This window comes from Anser brachyrhynchus (assembly GCF_964034855.1).
Source record: "Anser brachyrhynchus genome assembly, chromosome: Z".
Lineage (NCBI taxonomy): Eukaryota > Metazoa > Chordata > Aves > Anseriformes > Anatidae > Anser > Anser brachyrhynchus.
The window spans coordinates 11,592,722-11,608,366 of NC_137697.1; the positions used below are offsets into that span (position 1 = coordinate 11,592,722).

A 15,645-nucleotide genomic window follows, 5' to 3' on the forward strand; every position below is an offset into this window, starting at 1 on the left:
AGTGTAACTTTTTTTTTTTTTTTTTTAAGAAAAAGCCACTTAGTCTGTGCTGAAGATGAAAATAGCTATTTACAATAGTACAAGCACCTACAAAGTGCAGGAAGCAGTTGAAGGATTTTCAGGGCTATTATTCTGGAACTGAGTATCTATATTGCTATTGAGCCAGCATCAGGAACCTAAATGCTACTTATAAAAACAAACAAACAACAACAACAACAAAACATGACAAAACAAAAAAAAAATCAACAAAACAGCTACAATGACAAAACTGAGCAAATATATAGGTCTGAAACTGAGATATCCTTGAAGTGGGATTTTTGAGGTTCGAGATCCATAGAGTATATTGAAAATATAAATACATAAAAGGCTATCCTATTTCTTTAAAGATGTAGGTGTAGTACAAAATGCCTGATCTGTCTGCAATGGAGTCAAAGAAACCACTGCCATTACCTTCAACTAAAGCAAAATTGGCTTTCATTTGTGTGCACACATACTAAATCTGAGGTATCAACAAGTCCTTACTGACGCTACAGTACTTTTTAAAAAACTGTTTCATTTTTAACAAAGTTAATTAGTTTCCAAGTGAGTAGGACGCTTTTATATCCTCTTAATATTCTGTTTGCAGTGTGATGGTTGCCTGGGGTTGAAGTGTTTTTGATTAACTATATGCGATAATGAAAACCATAAGAACAACCTTATGCAGAAGTTCTCTCTTTATGATGTTACATATAAAAAGGCGGAAGTCTTACAATATTTAACACAAAGCTTTTTCTCTCCTCCTGCTCCTTCCCCAGGCCCCTCTACGAGCGAAAGCTAATTATGGAAGTGTTAGAAATGGTTGCACACCAAGACTTCAGTATTTTGTAAGGTGTTCCTAAGTGTAGAATTTGACTATTTTTACAGGGATTAAGGGCTAGCACACTAATAAGGACAACGATGATAAGCATCTATGGTGAGAGCTGCTTGGTTGCTACGATGCTCTACAATGTTACTGAGAATCACACTCGCATAAGAATACATATGTTTAAGGTTTATTAATGAAGGAAGCGAGACACCCTGCTTCACTCACATAGTTGTTGTTGCTTTTTTCCCTCCAGCTAAATCTTGTTGACTGTTGGATCTTTCCTACATTCTGAAGCTTATGAAATGGAAGCCTGTTGGGACTGAACAAGACGACCAGACGTTAGAGGTTGAGAAAATGATAGTGACTGGCTGCTTTGGATTCTGTGTTATGGGCCTCATTTTTGATATGAATTCCCATTGCAAAAGTAACTTTGGGTGATATGGATGATTTTCATGTGAAAACATGCATAAATGGGGTGTTGTCCCTGGTAAAGATGTGAAAGGATCTGATTCTTCTCCCAGTGAAATGGGCAGGAGTTTTGCAATTTCCTTTAATTGGGGAAGGACTGAAATCCTTAAAAGAAGGAGACAAAGCTGAGGCAGGCATTTTGCTGTCCCACTTGAATTTTAATGTGAATAAAATAGATAAATTACAGTAGTATTCCAATTCACCTTTAGAAATATTTTAAGGCTATTAAGTTTGTATCAGACAGAAAATCTTAGCATCTTTCTGCATGTCACTAGTAGGAGGAACTCTGTAGTTTGCTGGAATTGATGGCAATCTTCCATTCTGCTCTGTAATGAGTTCTGAGCTCTTACGAAGCATTATTCCAGCTTACTTTAGGGCGGGGGATGATATGGCTGAAGTGTCCTTACAATAACATAGGAAGGCTTAGAGAATCAAATGTCTAAAAAAATTGTGGCTCAGATGTTGAAATATATTATGTAGAGTATTAAGCATGCTTGGATATTGTTATATATTGTCAAGTGGATACCATGCAAAGTGGTTTTGTACCCATGGGAATTTTGCTGCAGATTATCATTGAAGCAGGAGCTGGAATCCATGTATTACTATCTGGCATGTGCTACAGAAAAAGATTTGGGCACATGTGTGTATATATATATATATATATATGTATATATATATTTATGGAGCAGAGCTATGCCAAGAATGGAAAAGAAGAATCAATTATAATTCAGATTTTATTGATTCTGTTCTATGCTAACAAAAATGGCCTCCATACTGAAGTCAGTTTAGATCAAAATAAACCCTGTTGAAGACGCTAGATGTGAGCACTGCAAACTCAAGAGAAACATATGCCAGGTTTCCTTCATATAGTGTTATGAAGGAAAAATAACTCTACAAAGTGAAATTGGTGTGTATCATCCTGCCAGAGCCATGCTCTTCAGAATTTATAAAACGTTGCTGCATCAGGCTAAAAATTTGTAATAGCTTGTTGGCCATATTCACAACATTTAACTAATAGACAAACACTTTAGTACAGGACTATGTAATTACTCTCTCTATAGCAAAAATAAAGAAGGTATTAAATACAGCTGAAAAAACAATTGTCAACACCAATAAAAGGATACAGGGTACTACAATGATTAGATACAACTGGTACCATCATTAAAAAAGAAAAATACCTCCCCCCCCCATCTCATTAAAATCCTTCCTCTGAAGCCACTAAGTTATCTGTTCTTTTACAAATGTTGTACTACAAAAGTGCTAATTTGCAGGGATCAGATTAACTCTTCATACATTCATATTAGTGTTTCTCTGAAGTAAACATTGCCTTAAATGTTCAAAGTAAGAGTAGTGGCTTTGAAAAGGTGTTTGCGATAACTGTAATATTAGTTTTTACCACAGCAGTATCCTGATGGCAAACAGACACATCACAGCATGTCACCTTTTGGCAGATAGCTGCTGGGCTGTATTTTGCATCCGTATTGGCTTTGCTTGGATTCCACAGAATGCAAATCTGGGTAAAATTTGTCCAGTTCTGTCCAAAGAACATTGCTGTGAAAGTTAATAGGGAATTCAGCAATAATTTTTACCACTGGGAGGAAAAGTACAACATTGTGCCAAATATGACTCAAAGCCAATTCTCAGTTCCTGTTTAAATATTAGTAGCCCGATACAGCTCAAAACCTTATATTGCTTTAAAAATAAAAAATAACAGTCAGGTGTGAGAAGTATGACTCAACTTTCTATTGGCTAAATGTAAATGGCAACAACAATATTTTAGGAACATTTGTGACTAACTTAATGTCACTTATTTGTTTAATGTGATGATCTTTAAATAAAAACCCAAATTATTTTATAAATATTTAGCTTTCCAATAAAGCTATATCCAGATATCAGTCTTTTGACCATCCACAACATTTGAACTTTCTTCACATTCAAATCCTTATTTATGATTTTGCTTTCATTCTGAAAGCAATGCTCTTTACCAAAGTTAACGATGCAACACCTAAATGAGATGCCAACTCGATGGCATGATGCAGACACCCAACTAATGTTAATGGCTCTCTGCTCAGATGATTAAAGTCAAAGAGAGACATGGATACAACTTTGAATTACACAACTACTGAAATTCCTGGTAGCTCATGCCCATTTTGGAAATACACATGCTGAGGGGAGACAAAAATCACACAATGTGTGCTGGTTTAAATTATGTTGTTTCTTCTGAACTTATTTTATACAGTAAAATCTGTGTGTTCCATGAAAGTTATTTGAAACTGGATCACTAATTGTGTTTACAATGATAGTAAGGCAACATACTACTAGAAAGTTTCAGTGATACTAGTTTTACACCTATCAATAACCAAAGAAATATTTTGCTGGAAGCAACTGATCTAAAGCAATAACTATTATCTTTCAGTCACTTATGACACGTTCATTTTATCTCCTGGTCTTTCTGCCAATATTCCCTTTAACTATAGCAATGTCACCTGAAATTAAACTATTAACTGAACTATTTCTTACTGTTTCACCTGTTCAAATTAGATATAATAATTAAATATATATTACATTACATGAGATAAAAGGTATATATTACATCACAATAATAAATACAGTTCAAAAGGTCTCTTGTGTTTTCTCTGATATGGCTTTTGTCTCACTGCTAAACTATAGGATAGACATCTGTTGTCTGTGTGGATTTTTCTGGAAGATTTGGTGTCAGGTGCACAGATTAGGACTTAATCCTGCTAACCTCTGTTTAGATGAACAACCCAAGAACCATGGCTTTTAGAACTGGAACCTCTGTTTTCTGAGAAGAGAATGTAAATTGTTTAGTCTGAATAGTTTGTGACATGCAGTTTCTTCATATATAACACTTATGTAAATTATATGTAACACTAAGCAAACTATTGCCATTAATGTAGTTGCTAACATGAGAAAGGGAAGAAGTCTTTGACAAGATAAAGCTAAGAAAAGCCGAAGAGCCATAGTGTTTTATTTTTGCCTCAGATACATTTATTATACTTTTCAGCGATGATGCTGATGTGTAAAAACACAAAGACATTTCATTAAAAATTGTGTTAATATGTCTGTTCATTTGAAATGCATTTTTAATGTAATACACAATGTAGACATAGGAATGTCATCTCTGAAGTATATTCAGAAATTGTCATCCCTGTCTTTTTATGTTTTTTATTTTATTTCCAAAATCTTGACTTTATCTAAGAACCCCTGTTTCACACTCCTTATGCTCATGTTTATCTTTATCTATCTTCTGGGTTTGCCCTCTGTAAAAAGTTGCTGTTTCTCTGTTTTAATGACTATATCGGTTTAAAAATTTGGTGATGTTGGAGTACCTTTACAGCAGGCTCACTAAGCTTTGTCTGCTTAGTGGTGGTTTACTAATTCCTGCTAAAGCAAAATTAGGGTGCTATTTTCTTTCGGCTTCTCTTGTTTTGCCCTCACCCTTGGCACTTGAGTGGGGAGAGGGAACAGTATAAAGGAGATGAAAATCTTTAGCATGCTCACCCTGCAGGACAGAGGATACAGATCACAGCTGTCTCTACCTCTTGAATCTGCATCTTATTAATGTCATCAAGCAGTGAATCCTCTGTAGCTGTAGGCTGGACTTTTCCTGCTGTTAACAGGCCATGGAATGAGCTGGAGTTCACCAAACTATCTGCAGCTAAATAAACTCGGCGTTACTCAAAAGTTTTCTCCAGAGCCTAAGATGACAACAAATGGGGTAGTACAAGCACAAGAACCCTGTGGAGCCATTTGATGTCTGTAAATTGACTGGAGTGTGAAAGTGCATCACTTGGGGGCTGCCCCTCCTCCTGGCCATAACCTGCCCATGGGAGGGGGAGGCAAAGCTGAGCATCCTGCAGGGCTTGTGGAGGGAAGCATGGCTTGGTGCCCGTGATTCTTCCTGCGGCCTTAATCTCACTGAGCTCTGCTCTTTGTTACCTGGCCCCTTCTTGCTGTGCTTCATGCAAGATGGACAAATTGGAGACCAGGGAAGAGGAATGGTAAATGTCCTCCCACAGGATGGATGCATAAGAAAACAGCCAAACTGGAAAGATAGAAGAGGGTAGTAAAAGAGCAAAACAACTCATTCTGTCCCCAAGATTTTGAAGTATTTATCTCTCCCGTTATTACAGAGAACACATTTCCATGAAAGGTGGTTGTGATAAATCTGATACCTTTCTATTTTAATGTGTTACACTTTTTATAAAGATGGTCTAAACTTGGGAATGCAGCATCTACTATTATCCTATTATATCCTGACATTATCCTATTATAATAAACTGAACCTGAAATGATTTGGAAAATACATTGGTAGTGACTACAGAGTTCTAAGACCTTGTCTCTCATGAAAACAGGTTGTCTGTTATTGGAGGATGTTCCAATAATATGTGGTACTTAAGAAAATCATTCTTAATTAGACCAACCGTATTGCTTGTCTAATGCCAAATGTTTTCAGAATGTCATCAGATTGGCAGTAAGAATGGATGGCAAATAAAATAAAATAAAATGTCTGCTCTTCTATTAGGGGTTCACAGCTTTGCTCTTTAGAAATCTTGGACTCTGGTAAGAAGTTGAGTTTGAGGATTGGTATCCTCAAGAGTCTTCTTAGGAAGGCACAGAAATTATTAGTGACAACAAATAGAAGTGTTATCTGAATGTGATACTACATTAAACTACTGCAAAATCAAGACAAATGAAATCCTAGAAGATCACTTGATAAGGAAGTGATTTTTTTTTTCCCCTCCTCTCAATTGCTCCTTTATATTTTTTGGAGAGGAAATCTGCTTACTTATATGGACTTTATTTATCTGTGGAAAGTGGGAGGGATAGCAAGATACACTTGGACCCCACAGTTCAGTTATGACTGATGTTTCATAAACATGGGTAAATATTGCCATAAACTCAATTTTCTTCTAGGTGAAACTGAGGCACACAGATTAAAGCTCTCACAGAATATAAATGGTAGAATTGTTACTGCAATCCAAGTTTCAGGTTTTCAGTCCCCTAAATAAACAAGTGTCCCATCTCAGTGAATCCTTGTTCATGGATTCTTGTACAGCAGTGATACCAAAAAGGAAAGAAGGGAACAGGTGGTATGAAAGATGCAGTGCAAAGAAAGGATCATCCATATACTCTTACAGCCATCAGCAGATTAGGGAGTAAGGCAGCATGAGTCTGGAATACCTATAGCATAAGACAAAGTGATCTTAATTTTTGTCATAATTCTTCATACAAATCTAAACAGATCTTACAGAGCCAGCTCGTTGAAAAGGCTTGGGACTAAAGTAGCTCATGCCTTGGCTTTTCCAAGGAATGGGTTAACAACATTTTTTTGTCAAAAAGTGCAGTGGCATTTAGTGATGAAGGGTTGCATTTATTTATTTATGTGAAAAGACTGTTCACAACACAGTGCCACCTATCACCATATTAGGACATCAATTTAAATGGCTGGAGGAAAGAATGTGACCAAGCTTACGCTCTGCAGAATCCTGGGTTGGAAGTCATCCACCCAAAATCTGGCTAGACTTAGCTCTAACTTCCTTATAAAATGTCAAAGTCCATCTAAAATGGGGGCAGTTTGTGTGTGTTTCTTAATTCCTCCCAGAAAACTCTCTATTTAAAGTCTGATTCAGAAAAGAAATGGTCAAGGGAAAAAAAAAAAAAAAAGTTTGGCCTTTTTAATACAAAAGCCTGTTCAAGGTTTCAGTGGTGGTTTTTGTGGGATGATGTATTATTCTGGTACAGATTGTTTTTGAGACATAATTTCTATAAGAAAATTAAATAGGAGTTGGAGATCTGAGTTAAATTCTGATTTGATATCCACCAAATCAACCTCAGATACTTAAGTACTTTAGTTTTACTTAGCTAATTTATGATGTTGTTGACTTTTAAGTGCTGTTGGCCTGTTGTGGATCATGAACTTGGAAGTCTTTTAACCGCTAAGTAAAAATTTTCTCCTGGAACTGAAAGCAGCTTTCCTAGGGGGGCTTACTGGAATTGGAAACCAGTTTACTAGAGTTTTCCAGACATCCCAGCTGTAAGAAAAAGAATGAGTTAGGGGAGAAAAAATAATCAAGTACATTTTTAAAAGAACTATGTTGCACATCTTATTATTTTAAAAGTCTGGGTTTTGGCTCATGAAGAAATATTTTGCTTGTTTTCAATGATGTTTTCTGTATCATTTTTCTGGTACTTGGAGTGAAACGGGAAAGAAAGAATATATCTTCCACCTATCTTAAGATAAATCTAAAATGTTTATTCAACAGGAGTTTAAATGTTCTTGTGAATAATCTAATTCTAATGTCATTGTAACCAGACAGACTAAGTTTATGTAGATGTAAAAACATTATGTGCGTTTGGTTGGGTAGATTATTTGAAAAACATTTAACTCTGAATTCTGAGATCTGAATCTTTCTTTTCTACAATATCTTGGAAAATATTGAATGGCATGTATTCTGTATTAAAATCAAAATTCCCAAGTCAAAAGTCTGAAAAGCAGTAAGTCAAGGTGATCAAAACTGGGTTAATGATGTTAGACTTTTAATTTCACTTTTTGCTTATGGGAAAGTTCCTGACAAACGCTCAGCTTCCACTTGTGTTTTTCATTATTAAATCCTAACAGTCTAGCTAGATGACCGAAGAGCTGCATATTTTCACTTCACATTGATACCTGCTTTGGGTTTACTTCAGTTTTTTAGCTTACTTTGTAGATTTATTTTGCAGGTTGAAGTAGTATGAGATCTATACACTGCTGTAACATCTCATTTGGACAGATTAGAAAATGCTGGAAGGAAGAATCAAGCTGGCGATAAAAACTGCTAAAAGAGTGGAACAGAAGGCTGCGAGGAAGAAATTATCTTTCACATTTCCTATGTGAGAAGAGAACAAGCAATACTGCAGATTATTTATTCAGTTATTCTGTGGCCCTGGGGTGTTATCCTTGTGATTTTTTTCAGGGAAATCTCTTTGGTGACAGTAGTGTTTGAAGAGTACAAATGAGATGAACAAATAGCAGAACAAAAGTTGTTCTTATGAAATACCAGCAAAAGCAGAAAGCTTGCCTCTTCTTCTTCTATTTATTGAATATTGAACTTATTAGACACCAATCGCTCTGCTGTATTTAAATGAGGAAATTTCCCCCCAGACATGATTGTGTGTGTGTGTGTGTGTGTGCGCACACGCGCGCACCATTATTTTCTTTCCCCTGGAAAGCTTTCAGCTTTCTAATTACCCTCAAAATAGAAAAGGTGAATAAGAAAAGCAGCAACTGGGAACATGGGTGCTAAATTTACTAAGCACTCTTACACAAAGCAGTGGGAAGGTACAAGCTTAAGGCAGAATTTTGAGCCCTTCTTGACTATATTCACGATATTTAGTTACTGGATCTCATGAGCCAAGCAATGCTTTTGCAGGCTATATATATTTGGTGTTGTTTTGTATTATTTTTTTTCTGTTTGTTTTTGGTTGTTATCTGTCTTGTGATTATTTGTGCTAATTAAAGATGTTCCTACTGACTTGAAGGCGAACTTTAAAGGCTTGGATTTATATCCTGATTTAGGCCCCTAGAGGCATAGGATGAATACAGTTCTCAAGGAAGCTAAAAAAAACATTTCCTTATGCTTAGTAATTCTGGAAGCCAAAGTCTAAATATGAAAATATGAATGGCTAACAAGTACATGTGTTAAAAATACTGTTCCCATTTATCACAGTCTTCTATAATTTTGCCTTCAGAAAGACCCTTGACATCTTTGAAGGTAAGACATTACACAGGCCAAGTGTTAATAGTCACACTAAGACAAATTCAGCTTGTAGTTCTATCAGCATAAATACAAAGTTATAGTGTTGCCTTTCAGTAGGCCCTGGGGAGGAACAATGTGCATCCACTGAGACTTCAGAATAATTCAAATTGCTGTTGTTGTTCTTGAAACATTAAAGTGAATGATGAAAATGAGGAAACGAGTGCTGGCAAGAGGTTAGCAAGAGGCAAACAGTGTGCAGCCATGTCGATGCAGCTATTCTGCTTCGCCTCCTTTGCTCATGACCCGCAACGCCCTGAATGCTCGAGTCCTGGATCTTTGCGGAAAAGCAGTTACAAGCTGTGCCAAACTGTGTGATGCTTTTGTGCTCTGAATACATGTCCTCCAGGGGCTAGGATGAAACCACCGCATTCATTTGCACTTGAGTAAAAACTACATTGTTTTTGCAGTCATTTGGCATCATGTTCAAAAAATATAAGGTCAAATTCAACTCTAGTGTCGCAACTCAAATGATTTCAATGGCATTTTGCCCACCTACATCAGAGCTGGATTTGGCCCATCATCTGGATCTACTTAGTGAATACTGTGCTAAATGTTCAATGCCTTGCACAGGGTTTTAGTTATGTGCTTACCATTGAATTAAATGGGAATTGTATTCTTAGGATCTTATCCAAATTATGAAACTGTAGGACTGTGAAGGGAACTGTATTTATGTTGAAGTTTGTGCAGCAGCAAGCACACTAAAACTTAAGTTGAAGTTGTGCTGGATACACCTGTAATACAGCTATTAAACACAATAAAACACCTTGTTAGTGCTTCAGTGAAGAGAAAATTATAACAGAGAAGAGATTAAACTTTCTGACATGGGATTACTTTGCTTCTGTTTCTGAATAAATGATGACTTCATACATTAAATACAGTGAGTGCATAGTTTTCCTAAGTATGATCCTTGTAGTTGCTTCAGAGAGTATTTGAAATTTTTCCCCTTGCAGAGCAATGCCCAGAAATAAAGTCTTCTCTTTGTCATTGAGAATTCAGTATTGTCCTGTTAATATTTCTACATCTTTTAAGAAACATATTTTAAACCTTGCCTAGATTTATTTGTTAATAATATCTACAAATTCCAGATGATCAGGATAGCAATGTGAAACATTAGAAGACTTTAGAAAGAAACTCATTACATGTCACCATGTGTCCAACCAGAAGTGATCAAGTGCTTTTGGTCGTATTCATAGTTCATAGAAAACTGAGTTTGTAAACACAGGATGCTTTTGTAAAAGCATTTTATTTTCTAGGAAAAATCTTAACTTGTAAATCTCTTAGGACTTGGGAAATGTTAATGGTCAAAATGCCTTTCTTTGACAGAGAACACTCTCACTGGCTCTAGCCTACCTAAATCAAGTGCTTAAAGTGCTTGATGCATGCAACTCAAAGATCTTTTCGAAAACAGTACCCTGATGAAGTCTTGGAACAAGATTTTTCTTTCCTTTGCTCAGATCTAACAATCTAATTTCTTTGAGCAAGAAAGATTTCTAGAAGATAAATCAATGATAATACTAATTTTAAATTATCTAAATTTCTTCCTGTATTGCTATTGTTTGCTGATATTTTTTCAGATTTGATTAATCCAAATAAAAACAGTGATGTGAAACTACCTACTTAGGGTTTTTAGTTTTGGATTGATCTAGCAGTTGCTTTCATGCAGTTCCAGTTTGTCCTTTCCTGTCTAGTTCTGAATTAATCAATGATGTTCACAAATCTTATCATTTGTCTGATCATTTTAATATTGTTTCATAATGTTGTAGCCTTTTGAAGCTTCAGGTACATGTGAAATACTTCTGTTCAGTACTGACTCTTTTGTTCTGCACAGACTGACAGCTCAGTAGTTTACAGGATGTGTGAGGAGTAAAAGAAAACCCATGGGGGAAAAGGACGTGGTGATCATGTCAGGGGTGAATTCTGCAGCCATTACACATACAGAATACTGCTAACTATGGGAAAATGATCCTCCAAGGTCAGTGGGACTACTTTGTAAAAGGCCAATTCAATGTGAGAAGGCTTTTTGAACCAAAGTAAATGAAATAGAAGTGCAAATGTATAAAATTGGCATTGGATTATGGCAGTGAATTCACTGGCATTTGAAATGAACATCTTTGCACTATAGAGGAGAGTTATACTCCTGAGTTGTGTATGGTTAAGAACACTGAGGGTGACCAAGTATCAGTCCCTGAGAAACCAAACCAAGGATATTGGGTTCACTATACCTTGTTCTGCAAGGTTAATTGCAAGAGAACAAGAGCAGTGAAACAGCTGTGAATCAGAGATCTACAGGTCGCCTTGGAGTCAGGAACCGAAAAAGCAAGTAACAGCAACTGTAACTACAGTTCTCAATATCTGCTAGTATATTCTCCAAAGTAAGAGAAAATCTGGGAAATTTAATTCAGCATGTTAACACTGGATCCAGTATGTTAACATTAGTTTACAGTGTTATTGTCAGAAAGTTACCATATAGGATTTTTTGGTGTATTACCTAAAGATAAAAAAAACGAAACAACAAGCTGATTAGACATCCTTTGCAGTAATAATTTTAAAATTATAGCAGAATCTGGAGGACATACGATGACCCTGATCTCTAATATCCAGCTAGTTCAAGATACTTAACAGCTTTCTCTTGTAGCAGACACCTAAAATATAAAGCTGATAGTATAAAACATCAGGAGAAAAAACAGAAAACAGAAACAAAATATACAGTTTCTGGCTATAAGTAGCACCTAAAGATTGATTAAAAACTCACCATGGACAACTCTCGTGCTCTACTCTGTGCTGGTGCAGCCTTACCTTGAGTACTGTGTGCAGTTTGGGGCACCACAGTACAAAAAAAGATGTGAAACTGTTGGAGAGTGTCCAGAGAAGTGCTACTAAGATGGTGAAGGGCCTAGAGGGGAAGACAGATGAGGAGTGGCTGAGGTCACTCGGCCTGTCCAGCCTGGAAAAGAGGAGGCTGAGGGGAGACCTCATCACAGTCTACAGCTTCCTCACTAGGGGGAGCAGAGGGGCAAGCGCTAATCTATTCTCTTTAGTGACCAGTGATAGGACCCGTGGGAACGGTGTCAAGCAGTGACAGGGGAGGTTCAGGCTGGATATCAGGGAGAGGTTCTTCACTGACAGGGTGGTCACACACTGGAACAAGCTCCCCAGGGACACAGTCACAGCACCAAGCCTGTCAGAGTTTAAGAAGCCTTTGGACTATGCTCTTAGTCATATGGTCTGAATTTTTGGGTAGACCTGTGTAGTGCCAGGAGTTGGAGTCGATGATCCTTGTGGGTCCCTTCCAACTCGGGATATTCTATGGTTCTAACTTTAATTCTATGGAATGCTCTTTGGATTCACAGATGAGCTGTAAGTGATCTAATCCAAGTTTTTGGGCATGGAAGACATTCTCAAATACTTAGAAGATTTCAGTTGCTTATATGAAATAGAGAAGGGAAGTTAGGTGGGAACTGGAAGAATCCTGAAGCTATCCAAATCTGTGTTCCCAATTTAGAGTTCACACCTTAACACAGGAGCGCAATGCAAGTTTAAGGTAAAATAATTTGTAACTGTGCGTCTGCAGCTCCCATTACAGAATTGATGATTAGAAAAGCCTAGGAAATAGCTTAAAGACTGGAAAAAATTCATTGGTTTGAGAGTACAGAAGACGTGTATGCAGTTTTGATGAGTGGGCAATGCCATTGTAGTAACAAATAATTAAGTGACTTCTGACAGAGGAATAGCAAAAAGGGTTTGAATTGGTGAAGAAAGGATTTTTATGAACTAGATTGTATTTAAATTTCCAAATTGATCCTAGTCACTTGCAACTTCTGTATGGGAAATTACTTTTTTGCAATGTTAAAAGTTGCTGTGGGATTTGCACTTGAATAAATTGAGCTTGATTGGTGCGGAGTGAGGAGGCTGCAAATTAAACGCTTAAAGTCTTGGTGAAGACTATAAATGTTAGAATAAAAAAGTAACATTTGTGGTCTTTGCTAGTGCTCTATTATCCATTACTTTCTCAGAGCTTATTGTTGCACTTCTGCTTTCCTGTGCCTTAACAGAAGGCACAGAAAATTGAGTCCTCTCTACGTGGTTGTCACAGTGTTATATCTGTGCTTTAAGCATAGTATTCCTGAATATAAGGCAGTTTTGAGCTGGAAGTAAAGACACTACAAGCCCAAAAGAAATGAAAAGAATTATGCACCCATACAGGGAGCAGCAAACACTTGGCTCTTGATTAGAAAAAGTAGCCAGGGAAAGAATTCCAAACTTAGTCCCTTTTGGATAGAGCCTAGCCCAATAATTAAGAAACTAAACTGTTTATTCTCGTTGATTCCAAAACCAAAAACTCATCCCTTTGTTGTTCTTCAAGACCTGGTGCAGAGAAACATCCCAGGGGGAATGAGAGGGAGTTTGGAACAATCCCAGCAATTTTTTATGCATAATTGGAAATGGCTTGTAGAAGAGAAATTGCTCAGGACATTAGAGGTCTCCTTGCAGCTGATTATCTGGCTAAAAGTTTCTGATAATCTCAAACAAAGAACAGCCAATGCTCTTTGGCAGAAATTTAGCAACAAATGAACAGAAAAGTTACTCAGGAGAGAAACTATTTGGATTTCAAGAGTTTCAATAAAATTAAAACTTCTGTAGATAATCATCATTAAATGAAAGGGAGGGGTGGTAGAAAAAGGAGTTGTAATCAGAAGTTCAGGTATCAAAATCTAGTTGTCTAACATTGCCATCTTTCATAGTATGTCTTTTTTTTCTATTAAGATTGGGTGGAAGGAGATTAAATTCGGCTTGCGCTAGTGGGATGTTTATCTGTAATGTCTTAATGAGTTATTTCATTTGAATAGAAAAACACTATACTATGTGGCTGTAATAGTAAACAGTTATATGTTTCATGCTTGACTATCAAAGGACTGATCATCAAGGCTCATACAGGGATTAGGAGAAAACTTCCAAGGTTTCTGTGGTATAATGCTCTTGCTCTGTCATCACTGACTCTTACTGTATAGCTGTTTAAATTGAACACTATCTGTTTTATATTGCCCATGCCTACCCCTCCACTCCCATTAAAAAAAAAAAAAAATCACGTTAAGAAGGATCCAAAGCACAATGAATAATACCAGGGATGAAAGGTAATATAACCCCACAGGAACTTCTCTGTGTAGTAGACAGCAGAATCATATTCATTATGGTCTATGTAGCTGCATTCTCAGAAATCCCTTTCAACTTCTGGGCACAATTTCTTACTAAATTTTCAGGGTAATTTAACTTATTGTGCAGGTACCTGCCACTGACCTAACCTGGAATGACAAGCCTAGAAGAATAAAACTTCATTTGGAAGTTTTGTGGGAATAAGGTACAGGTTTTCTAAGGCTGTTATCTTTCAGCAATTCACCCACTTGACCAGCACACTGTGGCTGTTTTACAACTTGTTTTGGACATGTAACATTTTACATATATTCCCAAACTGGCCTTGTATCTTTTCCCTTACCAGATGGCTTTTTAAAAATCTACTTGTTTCTGTTTTGTGCAGGTTTTGTGTGTGAACTGGAAGTCTAACATCTGCCTCCCTTTCTCACCACCTTTTTCCTGCAAAACCCACTGCAAAGGTCCTGTCTTCTCTGTGTGCATTCCCATCCACTCGGCTTCCTTGCCCAGGCTATTGTACCCTTGATTCTATACAGCATCTCAGCTCCCTCCTCCAAGCAGGCTGGCTTTTCTTGGCTCTGCTCCCATACACTGAATCTGAAGAGCAGGTCCAAGCACAGGTGACCTCTGCAGCACACAGCAGTGAATTAACATGGATCAGCTGGAACTGCCTGTGTAGAAGTGCTTCAAATCAGGTAATCTATCATCGTTGTCTGGGGAATTCTGCAAATTCTGCTCAGCAACACAGTTTGGAGAACCCTGCTCCAAAATCTTTGCTTATTTTAAGGCTTTAATAGGTACCAGCTCATACAGAAGAATAGTTTTTATGTATATCTAGAGTGCACTGGCTAGACGATTCAGTGTATGAAAGGTATATTAAAAGTAAGAATAGTTCGCATCTTTAACAGACCTATTCATAACACTGCTGTAATATATGTGCTTTCTTGAATAATTATTTAATCACTCAGTTTTATTAAGACAGTTCCAGAAATACTCTGGTATTTACATCCTAATAAGTAGTATAGCAGTAACTGATTCATAACTTTAAAAATTGAGTGCACTGCTAATACTTATGCTACACATACGTTGTGTGGTCAGGAACACCATTCTTCTTTTCCCAAGTATCTCTTCCACTGGTATGTGTTATAATGTAAACACAGTTATTTTCTTTCTTTTGGACTGAAATTGAATTAGCCTTTTTGCTTCCCGTTGTGGCAGGAATATAAGGAAAGTCCTGTTCCTTTCTCTGGAGAGTGATTTCAAAGCTAGATATATCGCTTGACATTTCTTAAAATTGCTTTCTCTGTTCCAAAGCAACTTAATTTACAGCTTTCTATATTTACAGTGTTTCATAAAAAGAAA

General features: G+C 36.9%; 1 long non-coding RNA gene across 1 annotated transcript in view; it reads left to right on the forward strand.

Annotated features, from left to right (window-relative positions):
- The window catches only part of LOC308185744, a 33,158-nt gene extending 24,207 nt beyond the window's left edge, over positions 1 to 8,951 (forward strand). Inside the window, exon 3 of the long non-coding RNA XR_013943713.1 lies at positions 1,098 to 8,951. This is a non-coding gene — a long non-coding RNA (uncharacterized lncRNA). The remainder of the gene's footprint in view (positions 1 to 1,097) is intronic.
- The last annotated feature ends 6,694 nt before the right edge of the window (positions 8,952 to 15,645 follow it).